Genomic DNA, 14,775 nt, shown 5'->3' with positions numbered 1-14,775 from the left:
CTATGCATGATACTCAAATAAGGGTTGATATACAAACAAATCAGCTTTCTTGTGTCATGTCCCATAAAGACAGCAGCAAAATGATGCCAGACTGCTGTGGTCATCTAGCTGGAGAGAAGAAACACAACTTAATTACCACTGAGCAGTTAAGTTCTCCTCAAAATCTTGGTGGTCGTGGGGAATCTTCCACATTCTCTCTATCTGCACCGCACTGGCAACATTATTGCCCAAATCTCTCAGAGAGCCTGGTAAAGCCCTGTTTATTTTCAGTTCTGAGGAGTTTTCATATGTTGTAGAGTTGCCATGGCAACAGGTTGGGAAAATCTCCCAGATCTTGTTATGAGTGACAGGTGGCTTTAATACTATTACAGACGACTGCTGTGGTCTATTAATTTATTTCATTTTTTCAGAGGTGCAAATGAAATGGCCAAATATATCACTCTGTCTTCTGTGATTACAGAAATAAATCAAAAATGTCTTCACTGCCCTACAGAATTATCTGATAACCAATTTAGCACTTCTTGGCCTTTTTTCTCTTGATCAACAGCTGAAATTGTCTCTCGGGGAAAAGCAATTCTTGAAAGAAGGACCTGTGATAGAGTATGTCAAAGACATCCACACTGACAGGGGAATCACACAGTGCCTCTTAATTTGTGAATAGTCAACACTTGTGTGATATGGAAATGGGGGTCTCTACTGCAAAGTGATTATGATGTTATTTCTAAGCTAGAGAGGACACTTGTATATTCAGACAGTTCAGCTTGCTGTGACAGGCAAGTGGCTTCTTACAATTCTGAGCATGGCAGCCGCTATCCTGCGTAGCAGCCTCCCATCTTCACCTGCCTGTTCGAGGTTGGAGGCAGTTCGTGGGCACAGCGGCCTTGTAGGTACAAAATACATCCCGTACTGGTCAGGTGTAGGTGTGTGCAGAGGTCTGCGTGGGAAGCTGTCAATCTTATGTGCCTCATGTTATCAAGCAGGTTGTCTGGGCCTTAAATGGGCTCCTACCTGAGGCCGCTGTATGCCAGCAGTTAGCATTTATCGCTTAACAACTCTTTACATTTGCAGCCATATATAGCCTCTATATAGCCTTTTACAGGCAGTGGCGGAGTCCGTGCAGAATTTGCAGAAAAAGGCTTAATGCATGTAATCTAGCACAATCTTATCTAACTGTACCACTTTTTACTGTTTGCTCTCTGTACAACATGTAAGAGCTGCATCAACTAAGTGTTAATGCAAACATTAATTCCTACTGCTACTGCTTCACATTGTTCAGCTGGTGAAACACTGGACAGCTATTATTGTGAAGCAGCCACAGGAAACACACTGTGCTCGTTGTGTGTGCTCATCTGTTCATCAAAACTGCATCTACAAAACATAACAATGGCATTTTTTGGCAGCGGGCCATCTTTAATTTGTTGCAAAGAATAATGGAACCAAAAAAGAAAAAGAAAAGAAACAACATTGAGATGAAGAGCTGCAGGTGACAGACTGTCAACATCCTACAAGGTCACCAACTTAACTGTGTCCTCCTGTTGTGTGGAAAACTTACTGCACTGCGGGGCGTGAAGCCAGTTTGCAGTTGCAATCATTTTTGACTGTCTTCTTTATTAAAACAATGTTTAAGAGTTTGTTTGGTTGTGCCGTAAACACACACACACACACACACACACACACACCAGTTTCTCTGCTGTTGTTTTTCTGACAAAGTAGCTGCTTATGAGTGTTTGCTGCTGCTGTCCTGGTAACCACAAGTGTCGCCAAATCAACCAGGACTGAAATCTTGCAGATTAGACTAAAACTTGGATTCAACAAAAAGTACAACAATAAAAATTTTGTGTGAGTATTTAAGTGCAGGGAAATCTACCCACTGTCAAACACATGACTGCATTAGAAATAGGATGAATGTAGGCTGTGGTAAAGCACATGAAAAAACATGGCTGTGTGATTTCCTGTTGCTTAGTCTTAATCTTAAATGCCTCGCCTATATCATAATACCCCTGTCTGATCCATCATGTAGCCTAATCCACATGAGCTCATGTTGCAGTTCAAAAATATGTCATGTTGCATAAGAATAATTTGCTGTAATCTTACTTCATCACATAAGATCATGACTAAATCATGACGGATACAGCACAGGAAGTTGCATGCCACTGTCAGATTAAAGCCCCCCACCAGCTAGTCTTACTTCCTGTTTAAAGGTTAGTGTTCTTTCTTAACCAGAGAATGGGGTGTGGTTAATAGTCATATGTAGCGTTAATCCATTAGCATAGCAACAAGATTGCAGCTGCAGTATTGGAAAACAGCAATTGGCACTTAATTTGATAACAATTAGCACAACACACCGACTCTTTCTCTCTCTGTCACTAGCTCTATTCTTCACCATCTCCTCCTGCAGCAGCTGTCGGTTGTGTATCGACGAAACGCCGTCTGGCTGCTGCTGCTGCATGGAGGAGCAGCCACAGTGCACCGCAGGAGGGATAGCCTTGTTGCTGAGGTCTGGTGTTTGAAACAGAGTTATGGGACATTTTGGAGGTGCACTGGGCGCTCTCGCCTCAGTTTAGCAGTGACTCTACCCCGGGCAGCAGTGTTATTCTTTTTAAGTTTTTTGATGTTCTAACAGGGCTTTTTGAATCAAAGTTGTGCACTTTACCGTGTCTGTTGGGGGTTGTGGCCGCTGGTGGATGGTACAAACTTTCAACATGTCCCAAAACTGAATTTCAGATGGTGGACTTTGGTGCTATGTGGCCAAGAGAAAGTACAGAACGAGTGAGAGGAACTTGTGCTATTTTTACCTGTGGGACTTTGTGTAATTCACTGTGTTGATTGCAGCTGTTCACAGCACATAGGCTATAAATGCCATTTAGAAAATAAACAGCTTGGGCTGACCCCGACTAAGAATTTTCCTAGTCGACCAGTAGTCGTCATTTAGAGCCATTAGTCGACTAGTTGCCCACATGTTTATGATATTAATTTAATTAGCAAAGTATATATTTTGGGCGGGGCAACACAATGGTTTGAGTTGAAGGTGTGAGAAAGAATAGTATCAGTAACATTGTTAACACTGTGCTACATTACAGAGAAATACAAAACCGTACTAATGAACCTTCATTAATATAGGCCTATATTTTATCTACAAGTGCACGTCACACACTGAGCAAGCCGCCTGTTAATGACGCTGTGGGCAAAGCAGTAATGATTGTGCTAAGTGGCTAATGGGCATGTAGCTACTTCCATGTTTCAGATGATACGTCATGTTTGTAGTCGACCAATGAAGATGAGTTTACATATCACCTTGGGTTCGTCCTTCACCTTCTCAAAATGATCCCACACTTTGGATTTCCTGCCCGACATGTTATTAGCTAGCCTGTGGGATAAACACAGGTACCAGGCCTATAAACAACACACTAGACATAGATGGAGGGCAACTCCACAGATAGATATGACTAGGACTGTCATGCTACAAGGATGACACATGACTTGCCGATTCTACTATAGTCATATGTCGTCTTTCTGTTGTAGCATCAACCTTCTTTTTTTTTTTTTTTAACTTGAAGAATGGAATTGAATAATTCGTCAAAAAAATATCAGTGATGCTAAACAACATTGTCAGAACATGACTCAGAAAAACATGAAATATCATACAAATGCCAAAATACACTGTAGGGGGGCCTTAACATCCATTAGAAGGCACCATCATTGCTCCGTCTGAGTATGAGAAGAAAAATAAACCAGCCCTGAGTGTATCTGTGTGCATGTGTATACAGTTCTCCTCTGCCTTTCTTTGGTCAATATCCATTAGGACGGGTGAGACGCGATGCCATGAAGAGAAAATAAGTGAGGGGTGGGGGAGAGAAGCAGCAGGGAAGGCAGAAAATGGGGAAAGACAAAGCAGCATTTTGGTGCTGCAAGAAGAAGAACACATTTATTAAGCTTTTTGTTTTGGTTTGTTACATACTAACAGCATATCTGAAAGATGGATCCATGTTGTTAAAGCATCTGATTAGAATTCATGGAAAAAATAAATCAAAGTGTCGTCGTAATTAGAAAGCGGCAAGACTGCTTTGTGACACAAGCAGCGATAATAACTTCCACATGTGTTAGATGAAGACTTTTTTTTTTTAATCTATTTTATCTGCATTCTGTTATCGATGTCACATGGTGTTTTAATCAGATCAGACAGCATTTAAATGAACTCTCTGGTGTTTCACGCACATATAATGTATTCTAAAATTACTGCATAATAATTGCTACAATTTTTGATTTTTTTCCCTTTATCTTCCCCGCTGAGTAAATTACTCAATCCAGAGCATTCAGATCACAGCATCGTGTGATCTATACACTGCCCTTGGTGTCCTTTTTATTTAACTTTTATTTAACCACTCAGCTCAATTTAGAGCCATTTCCACTTTAGAAGACCACCAATGGTCCGAAGATTTTCTGAGGAGCTCGGAGCATAAAGAGGGCTCTCTGACGCAGTTTCAAAACTCCCTGACTACTTACGATCAATGCCATTATAGCACAGTGTGTGTGAGCATGTGTGCATCTGCGTTCGTGTGTGCGTGCTTGAATAACCATTGGTCGGCAGTGTATTAGTTAACCCTGTGTCTGAGACATGCTCTTCAAAACCCCCTGACTAATATAATCAATGCCTATTCAAGCGTGCGTTTGTATGCATGTGTGATGTGTGTTTATGTGTGAGCACACCAGACCAGATGGCAGCTGTCTACTCGCCTAAAATGTAATGTCAGTTTTAGTGCCATCAATGGCAACAGAGCTCTGCAGGAGGCTCCTCTGAGTGTCTCTAGTGTGTTTGTGTGTGTGTGCCTCCTCTGTACCTTGAACACATGCACTACATAGAGTATGAAATATTTGGTTTACTCTGTCAGGAGTGTCATTACAAAGTCAAACCTAGGGATTAAAATCCAGCAACTGCAGACACAAATACCATTTATTTTAGATGCTTTACTTTATTTATTTATACACATGTACCACCATATTTGGGTGTGTTTTCAGTGGTTTGAGATGTACTACCAGGGCTTAACTTTAAAATATGTGTCTGTTTCATATTTGTCTATAAAAATTGCATTGGGCAAGTGTAAATATAAGAGTACATATGTACTATATGAAAGTGGCTAGTCCTTTCTAACCTCTTCTTTATTTTTCTTTGAGTGTCAAATTGAAACTACAAGTGAAACTTGAAAAATATTATTACCACTGGTCAATAGGCCGTCACGTTTGCAATGAATAGTCAGCGCCCATTCACTTCCATTCAGTGTGAGCAGCAAGGCGAATAAAACATTTGCTACCTTTGGCAAAGCAAATTCACATTTGCATCTGGTAGAGTTCAACTTTGGTGAACTCTGACCGGCAAAGTCAGGACCTCAACCAATAGCAAAGAAGTATGTGTGGCAATTGACCCTTCACTAAGTTCTGCCCACGAACACAGACTGGCCAATTATAGCGTGGCATCGGGTCGGCTCAGACCAGCGTCCGACAACAACACAGCTGTGCTCCATTGACTCTAATGCAATCGTTTCAGATTTCCTTCATTTTCAGGCTGGTTTTGTGGATTTGGAGCTAAATGCTGTGCCTGGGGCACGTTGTGTATTAATAGGCCCATTTCCACTGAAGAAGTTCCTGGTACTATTTGGGGGGCAGGAACTTTACAGGAACATCCTCTCACTCAGATCCCTCAACCGCCGTGTCTCCACTGAGAGGGCAGAGTAGGAGGAAGGTTCCTGTAAAGTTACCGGGCTCTGGATGTGATGTAATCATTGCGCGACCATTTTGACCGGGGCGACGCGATTTTGGCTACTGAAACCAATTGTGCGATCCTCCTGAAAGTGTGTCCTTCTGGAGTGTGTTGCAGAAATGCAGTTGACAGCTGATGTCATATTCCCCTTCCACGTTTAGTGATAGTTTCTTTGACATATAGGGTCTATAATTCAACTTTGACTCAGCATTTTTCTACCTGGATGAATGAGATCAATCCACACCTACTTCTGCCCAACCTGTTGCCCTGTGTTAAGCTTCCCTTTCTTTTTTTTCTCCTCAGTGACATCACATTTCCCACCTTGATTATTTCCCTCAGCCCCTCTGTTATCTTGTATTTTTATACAGCTAATCACCCATTGCATTTCCCTTTTCTTTGTGTGATGATTGGTGTATTTTAGGATTTTTAAGATGCGTCAGTTATTTATGTGTTTCATAGCGAATGGGTCTTTTCAGGAGAGACAGCACCTGTGTTTTTAATCTCACCATGCTGACAGCTTTATAGAAGGAACATAATAATTACCTGATTGCAATGGATTTTTTTTCCTTGTTTTTTTTTTTTTCATTTCTCCATAAAGCTACACCACATAATGGTGATTGTGTAAAAGAGAGCTGTCAAACTGGGAGCCAAGAGTGAAACAAATACGAAGACCAATATATTTGATTAATGTTTTGCCTTCCATGTGAAGCAAACAGGGAGAGAGACTTTTTCCTCCATGGTGTTTGATTCGTTATGAACAGTAGGTTGCTGTTTAAAATAATGCCATTTAAAGTGTGCGCCTGTGTGTGTGTGTTTGTGTGTTGATTCATGCTGCGGGTAGAGCTTTTGGGACAAGCGACAATTCTGTATTAAACATCCTGAGCTGTGATCAGTCAGAGGTCAAGAGGGATCAATAGCTTAGATTGCACCGCAGGTCTCACCAGGGATAGCACATCATCTAACCAAACAAGCCGGGTATTAGCTTGGCTTGCACTCCAGAGCTATAGAGAGAGCTATATTTGCCTAAAACTACACGTCTCATTTCAACATGATTTATAAGTTCCTGTCAGAAGGATCCGAGGTGATGTATCGCTGCGTGTTCACATTTGGCCATTATGTGCTCTGCATTGCATTTCTCCTACTGCCTATATCTTTGGCAACACTCGTTCTGTCAGTGTTTGGAAATGACAGCTGCATCCCCACTGAGAGTAATTCTCTACATGTGTTGTACATATTACACGCGACAGAATGAATTCAGAACATGCAAATGGAGTCAATCTTCGTCACCAGTCTTGCCACTGCTGTGAAAGTCTAGGGACGTCTTGAACAACATGAGAAAATAATCTAATAGTGTCTTTTTTTTAGACTGCCATTGTGATTCAGTGTGGGTTTTTTTATGTTCCTTATCTTCTGTATTGTTCACCATATACAAGCAATAAATCAGTCAACATATACTGAAATTGCTCTTTCATAGAGGCTATGCATACCTGTTATGATGAAATGAGATGAGCTGATGCAGGAATATACACCAATCAGCCAAAACATTGAAACCACCGACAGGTGAAGGGGAAATCTTGGGCTCTGAAATTTGTGTGGAGGCCACCTGACACGCTCCACCCACTTAAACACCAGTGCAGACCAGAATGAAATCCCCCAAGGGACACCCTCCAGAGGTCCTATGTCTATGCCTTAACAGGTCAGAGCCAAGTCCGGTCCAAGGAGCATCCATTGTGGATCAGGGGTACCTTTGGGGTACGAGCATGTCCCTCAAATGTTTGATCAGGTTGGGATCCGGGGTATTTGGAGATCAATCAGGTCAACGCCTTAAGCTCTTTATCCCGTTCCTGGGGTCATGCCAGAGCAGTTTTTGTGATGTGGCATGGTGCCTTGTCCTGCTGGGGGGCCACTGCCATCGATAAGTGCCATTGCCATGAGAAGGTTTATTTTGTCTGCAATGGTGTTCGGGTGGGTGGAGCTTGTGAAGTAGCATCCACATGAATGCCAGGACCAAAGGTTTCCCAGCAGAACATTGCACAGTAACAAGATGATCAATGTTATTCACTTCACCCACCAATGGTGTAAATGTTTTGGCTGATCGGTGTATATGAATAACATATCTTTATTTACCTACTGAATTTTAAGAACCTTCAATCACAGTATAATATTATTGTAACTTGCAATCTCAAACCTTGTAAACATGTTTGATAATCATTATGACTGATATAATATCTGGAAAGTAAGAACACCAAAGCACTGCGGAACAATTGATCTGTTGTGAACATTAATATATGAAAAATAAAAAAGAATCCTATTGATCTCCAGTCATGGAGAACACCCATGCATGTTCTCCCCGTGTCAGCATGGGTTTCTCTGGGTACTCCGGCTTCCTCCCACAGTCCAAAGACATGCAGGTTAATTGGTGACTCTAAATTGTGTGAATGTGAGTGTGAATGGTTGTCTGTCTCTATGTGTCAGCCCTGCGATAGTCTGGCGACCTGTCCAGGGTGTACCCTGCCTCTCGCCCAATGTCAGCTGGGCCAGGCTCCAGCCCCCCCACAACCCTCAAGAGGATAAGCAGTTAGAAAATGGATGGATGATCTCCAGTCAGCACATTGACTATGGCTCCACCACTCTAAAATATTCATAAGCCTTGTTGTAAATATGTTAACCATTCCGGCTTCAGCTTCCAGACCGTGGTTGAGAAGCAACAGGTCATGGTTGCTTTCACATGGTTGAACTGAGAGAATCAAAGTTTGCACATAAAATGGAGTAAGTTGTGTTTTCTTCATATACTCTGCACATAATGTGAAGTGGAGCATATGGCAGTATGTGCACTTTTTTTAATTTATTCTTTTTATCGCAGCTTTTGTGATTGGAAAATTAGGTTATTTTACATCGCAATGTCAGATTGAATGTGATTTATCATTTAGCCTGAATGACGCATAAGTGCATATTGGAGTTATGTTTGAATGACTGGATGTGCTTAAGTATTCATACTTTACGGACAGGTGCCCGTGGACATGCTTAACATAGCAATACATGGTACCAATAGTGCCACCACGTGGTCAGTTATTTTGTGTTCTACATTCATGAACTGTGAGATGTAAGAAAACAACATTTGCAAAGTGCGTTTCATGGATGATGCACATCAAAGGTATGCAGGGTCACAATCATAACACAGACATGACGATCTTAAGGAGGTGGTATGGCTCAACATATTGCATTCTAACTTGGCAGTGTTGAGATCTGCCAATCAGAGCATCCTGTTTGAGGATTAAAATTGAAGTGGAAACTTCAAAGGAGAAATTGGCAACCTTTTAAGTGGATATCCAATCAGCAATTATGGTAGATGTAGTCAAATTTTCCTTCTTGCACAGCCATTATTGCAGTTCCTACATATACAAGGATGAATTGCATCTGACCCCCAAATACTCCCTAAGCCTGCCCAACATGTGAGGTGGGCCTCTTGAGCATCTGAAATAATTTACTGCACTGTTTGACTATAACACCGGAGAACAAAAAGACGACATCAATTTAATACTAGTGTTACCAAGAACATAATAAAAAACAACATAAATTTAATAACACTATAGTGTTATCAACAACAAACCTGCCTTATTATATAGTGCCTGGAAGCTGTGTATCACCACCCTAGCCAGAACCTATTACTTTTACCCCTTTTCCACTAATATTAGTACATGCACGTTGGTTTTTTAAACAGGGATAAACCCGCTAAAAATAGGCTATAGACTCCTTTCCCATTGCCAGTAGCAGCTCTGCAGCAGACAAGTATGTTGACATTTGGTCATGGACTTTCCACATCCAGATACGACATGGAAGGTACCCTGGGGGGTGCATTGGATGCTAACGTTCTGGGACGCTGTGTCCAGTTCTGCCTGTTACATGCATTGACTTCTTTCAAAATACACTTCTGTTTTCTGAGGAAATTTACCGTTTACATACAGTCTCTTTCAAAATAAATGCACTACGTCGGTGAAACGCGACAAATTGGCATTTTCATAACCTTCAACAACGAATGCACATGGTTGGGTTCAGGCAACAAAAACACATGGTTCGGTTTAGGAAAAAAGAACAGGGTTTGGCTTTAGAATCTTACGGGACGTGAACATCGCTCTCACGAATGAAGGATGGTGTTTGTTGGACCCATCCACCACCCCTACCGTCTGCCCTAGTCGGACTTTTGTCGCTTTAACTTTCATTTGTGTCCTGCCACGTTTCCCCGACGCTGCAGAGCACCATTAAACTTAAAGGATGGCTTTTTCATCACTGTCTGACGCCAGAAGTCACTGACAAAGCACCGGATTTCGACAACTTTGGAGTGGGATTAGGTTGCTAGAGCACGACCCCTGGATACTCAAAGGTAGAGACTATAAATACAAGCAGTAATAGCTTGTAGTTCTTCCGACCATCACTGACGCCACTGGTGTGTGCAAGAACAGCAGACTTTGAAGCAGCCGGCAGAGGCACAGAGATCACTATGAAAAATATGTTATTGCTATATCGCACTATACCCCAAATTTGAATAGATGAAGTTAACGCTGAAATACGGCAAAGTTAACTGTAGCATGCATTGCTGTATTTCTACCTTCTACAGTTTATATACTGCATTCTTTCAACAGTATGTATCATCAGCAGAGCCAACTAGAGCACTGAGCTGAATCCTGTAATGCAAAAGAAGTATTTGCTTAAGTCACTTCATTTGAGCTTTCAATAGTTCGTTGACATAATGTGCTAGTGGTGTGAGTGCTTTCTTGTGTAGCTCAGACTGGTTCAATGATGCCATTTAAATGTGCATCTGTACTTGGAACAAGAAGGATGAAGGTAGAGTAGTGTATCAATACCAAGGAAATCAATATTTAACCCTAAAGCATTGAAACAAGTTTATTTTTATTGAAACTTACCATATTTGCAGAAGTTTTGATTCAGCAAAATAAGTGATACTTTCTTTATCATATAGCCTTCAGACAGACTGTAGTTACCTACTCCATAAAGCACACATCTTAATTCTGGTGTGGGAGCATGACGTGGTTTTAAAGACCTGTTCACAGTACATCAACCTTCTGCTATCAATGCAAAGCACCATCACACATGTATAAGCACAGGCTCAGATACGCACAAACACTTCTTGTAAATAGATAGCTCTTCAAAAACCCACTTTTAAGTGCACGCCTTCGATTCTCCTCTGAAATTCACAACACTCTGTCTGTCTGGATCACGTATGAGTGAGTACATCATCGAGTGTACGTGGGATAAGATTTCTGAGTGCGTGCATGTTTGTGTCTGTGTTTCTGTGTGTCCGTGTTGATCTAAAGGATTTTATTCACCTCACATTTTCCTCACCACGCAAGAGCAGACAGAGGTCAATGTGAACCTTTTTCAATCACAACGAAACACACACACACCCACTAACACACACACACACAGACTGCAGACAATGAACTGTGACCTGACGCTCTCTTGTCTCTCTACCTTTTCTGCATTGTCCGTGGTTTGTGGTTCTTTGGATAATGGACTCACAGGCAGACCAGCAGAGTCAGGACATACTGACTGGAAACATGCATTAATAATAGTTAGGTCACTAGCAGTGGCTAGCAGGTCCCGTGCCTGTGTAGCAGTTCTTACTTAAGGTGCTTCTCGAGATGCTGTACACATTGTGACAAATGCAAATGCAGTTTTTTTTTTTGTACCTTATCATTACATGGATGATAACAAGCTTTGACACTGATGTCTTATTTTTTGTCAGACTCAATCATCAGACCTGTTGTAGCTCTGACAACCAGGGCTATTTTCCCTCCACAGCCAGGGAAAATAAGGGTTAAAGCATACGTCTATATTTCAGTCCTTTAGAGTACTTTCAAGTCTCTTCTGAATGAAAATAACACACTATACAGTACATACAGTATAGAATGCTGAACCCCATCCAAGTGCTTCGTATGGTATTAATAATAAACTGCCAAGCATCATTAAATTGAAATATATATGAAGTGAATCAGTGCGCAAGTAGTTTTTATGCAAGTGTGTATATTTATCTAGGTGGGTGGTTGAAGGCTGTTGGGGGGCCTATAGCATTGGAGTAGGTGATGGGAGCATCTGGAACAAAGCTGGGTGGAATGAGGCAGGCCTCCATGTGGGTGACAGTGTGTCGAGAAGCACGGGGGAAAAAGAGAGAAAGTGTTTGTGTGTGTGTGTGTGTGTGTGTGAGCAGGTGCATGCATGCAGCCTATATATATTTATTTGACAGTACAGTATATTAAGCAGAAACAAGCTTTTCCATGTGTGATGAGCATCAGACCATTTCTGAGTTTTTGATGTTTAGTATGTATGTGTCATATTCCCAAATAAATGCTGGGGAAAAGGAAAAAAAAGGACAAACAGTCCATATGCTAACTATCCAACATCAATCTTAATTTCTTCTTCTTTCTTCGGTATATGTGATAACTTCACAAATCAGTTAAACTGCTTTTAATAAGCAGTTACGCAGTTCCTCGCGCAATTCAGTCAGAGTTTGAAAGAAATCCGTTTTACAGTTTGTTGCAGGGAGTTTTACATATTTATTAGATATCTTAGAAGGTCTTTCAATGCATAAAGATGTTCAACAAGCTGTTTCAAGTTTTCTGGTTGCACAATAAATAGGACGTGCACTGATGGCATGTTTGCAATCACATGACTATTATGATGATTATGATATGATAATTCCATGTAATGCATGAAAAGGAAATAGAAAAGGAAACAGAGGAGTGTGACTACATTAATGGTTGAATGAACCTGCAGGCAGCAGGTGCCCCCAGAAAACAAACTTATGTTGGATGTGATCCCACAACTTGATTTGCCCGGCGTGGACACGATCGTCATCATGAATTACCTCGTCCTCAAGATCTCCTAATGTTACTGACATTACACTGTGACTATATCGGATTTTAACTATTTTGCGTGCAGTCAGGCCTTCAACTGAAACGACCACCGTCTGTACATGGTTGTACTGCTGCCAGCTAATATTACTAGCTAACATCAGCTAACTTTAGCTACAATTTCCTGCCTACTAGGTCAACCATTCCCAGAGGTCTGATGAAACGCTGTTAAAAATCTGGGTCATGGGTATAAACCGGGGGAAGGTGTCACACCACATTGGCCCTCATTTATCAAACTAATGTACAAACCAGCGCAGACCCGAGCGCAGAAATCATTTAACAATAGGATTTGCGTGTGATTCATGAAATGTTTTTATCTCGCCAATCAAAGCGTAGAAAATGATCGGGTGTTGATAAATGAAACCAATATATACTTGGTTTAGAGGCCTTGCCTCTGGAGATTAAGATAAGGAGAGACGTAATATGGCCAAAAAGAGAAATTTTATCTGAGCTACAAATGGAAATGCTGACGTTGCGGATCCAATTTAACCATCCGGCTCTATTTGGCAGCCTGAAAAGTGGCATCAAAGGAAGTTGGGAAAACGCAGGGGGAAAAGAAATCACTGCTGCGGTACAGTGTTGCAGTGGACAATTAATAAACCACTTATGCATCTATAACATGTACTGACCTATGGCTTACATTTATAAATAATACTGTTGTAAATTTGTTTCGGAAATGAGGGTCAATGGTATTGCGAGGCACTTTTAACAATACTTAAAGATTAACATTTAATATTAGTTGAATCCATACCTCCAGATGGAAGACAGAGGGTTTTAATCCACATCTGCCACTGTTTCTCAGTGGCATCATTTTCTTTCTATTCCCGCCTCTCCTACCTTTTTGCTGAAAGTGGCCTTTGATAATTCCCAATCTGAGCGATTGAAACAGCTATAAATAATGCAGATCACAGGCATTCATGCAGTTGTTGGTATTCTTTGCCTCGAGTTGCCTGCCCTTCATCTGGACAGCGCACTGATGCACAATGTCATATGCAAAGAAGCCGTATGCGGAAGTGAAGACACACCAACGATCAGATAAAGCAAATGCAATTTTATTGCATGGCTGAACTCTTGTAATACCGTGCTCATATGCTTTAATAACAGCTACAGTGTGTATGTTAGATACAACCAGAAAGTAAAGAAGGAAAAAGTCTTACAACACTGCAGAAAATGTCAAGGACTTCCCTTTGTATTACTTATGATTTAGTTTCGCTTATTTTTAGTTTCATTGACGCTGGTTACCTGGTAACAAGAATCTTTTGTACAATTCATTTTTTTTCCCACCAATATATTTGTAGTAGTTATGGATACAAGTCAAAAAATTTAACTGGACAAAGCTTCACTTGCACAATTCAGCAAGCACCCCACTCTACCATTACAGGCCCAAACATGGCACTGTATCCAAAACCACTGCAGTAGTATTAGTTCAGTGGAACAGAATGAAAAGGGATAGAAACCTCCTGTGGTAAATCAAGTGATATGGATAATGAGTTAGTCTTGGTTAGCCCCGTTAAGCACTAAATTGCACTTTAATGAGTGAGCCCTGGCCACATGCGTTTGACCTTGAAATGGGAAATAATACATCACATGACTGATAAAGACACAGGGGCCGATAAACTGTTGCTTTTCGCCACAGTGTGCAGCAGCAGCAGCTTGCTTTCACACCATCTACCTCTGACACAGAGTCAATTTGAGGGAATTAATGGGTTTAAGATCCTGATACCTCAGAAGTTCACACAGAATGTGCTGCTTATTATGGGATGTTATGATGGCTGCTTACATGCTGCAGAAGATGGTTTGATCTATCGCATTTTAAAGGTCACTGCTGATACCTGCATCTTTGGACTGAAGCTGGTGATAGTGGTGATATTGTGCTGATATTTCACTGTTTTCAAGTCAGACACTTACATGTATCTAGTCCCTCCAATAATTAATAAACTAGTCCATACCCATTGGTAGCTTTGTCACCTTCTATCTATGCCAATCCTCAATGCCTATGTGCAGTTTCACATAGATTGGCCACGTCAGTGAGTAGAAAAACGTGGGCTCCCATTTTGTTTGATCGGGTCAATAATGGAGTAGTCTCTCTCC

General features: G+C 41.2%; 1 protein-coding gene across 1 annotated transcript in view; it reads left to right on the top strand.

The window, feature by feature from the left end:
- The window catches only part of zgc:172282 (leucine-rich repeat and fibronectin type III domain-containing protein 1-like protein), a 245,657-nt gene that overhangs the window by 155,913 nt on the left and 74,969 nt on the right, over window positions 1-14,775 (top strand). The window lies entirely within an intron of this gene.

The sequence above is a fragment of the Epinephelus moara genome, chromosome 2 (assembly GCF_006386435.1).
Source record: "Epinephelus moara isolate mb chromosome 2, YSFRI_EMoa_1.0, whole genome shotgun sequence".
In the NCBI taxonomy this organism is placed as follows: domain Eukaryota; kingdom Metazoa; phylum Chordata; class Actinopteri; order Perciformes; family Serranidae; genus Epinephelus; species Epinephelus moara.
Note: the sequence above shows the minus strand (reverse complement) of the source record. Positions and strands in the feature narration are given on the sequence as shown.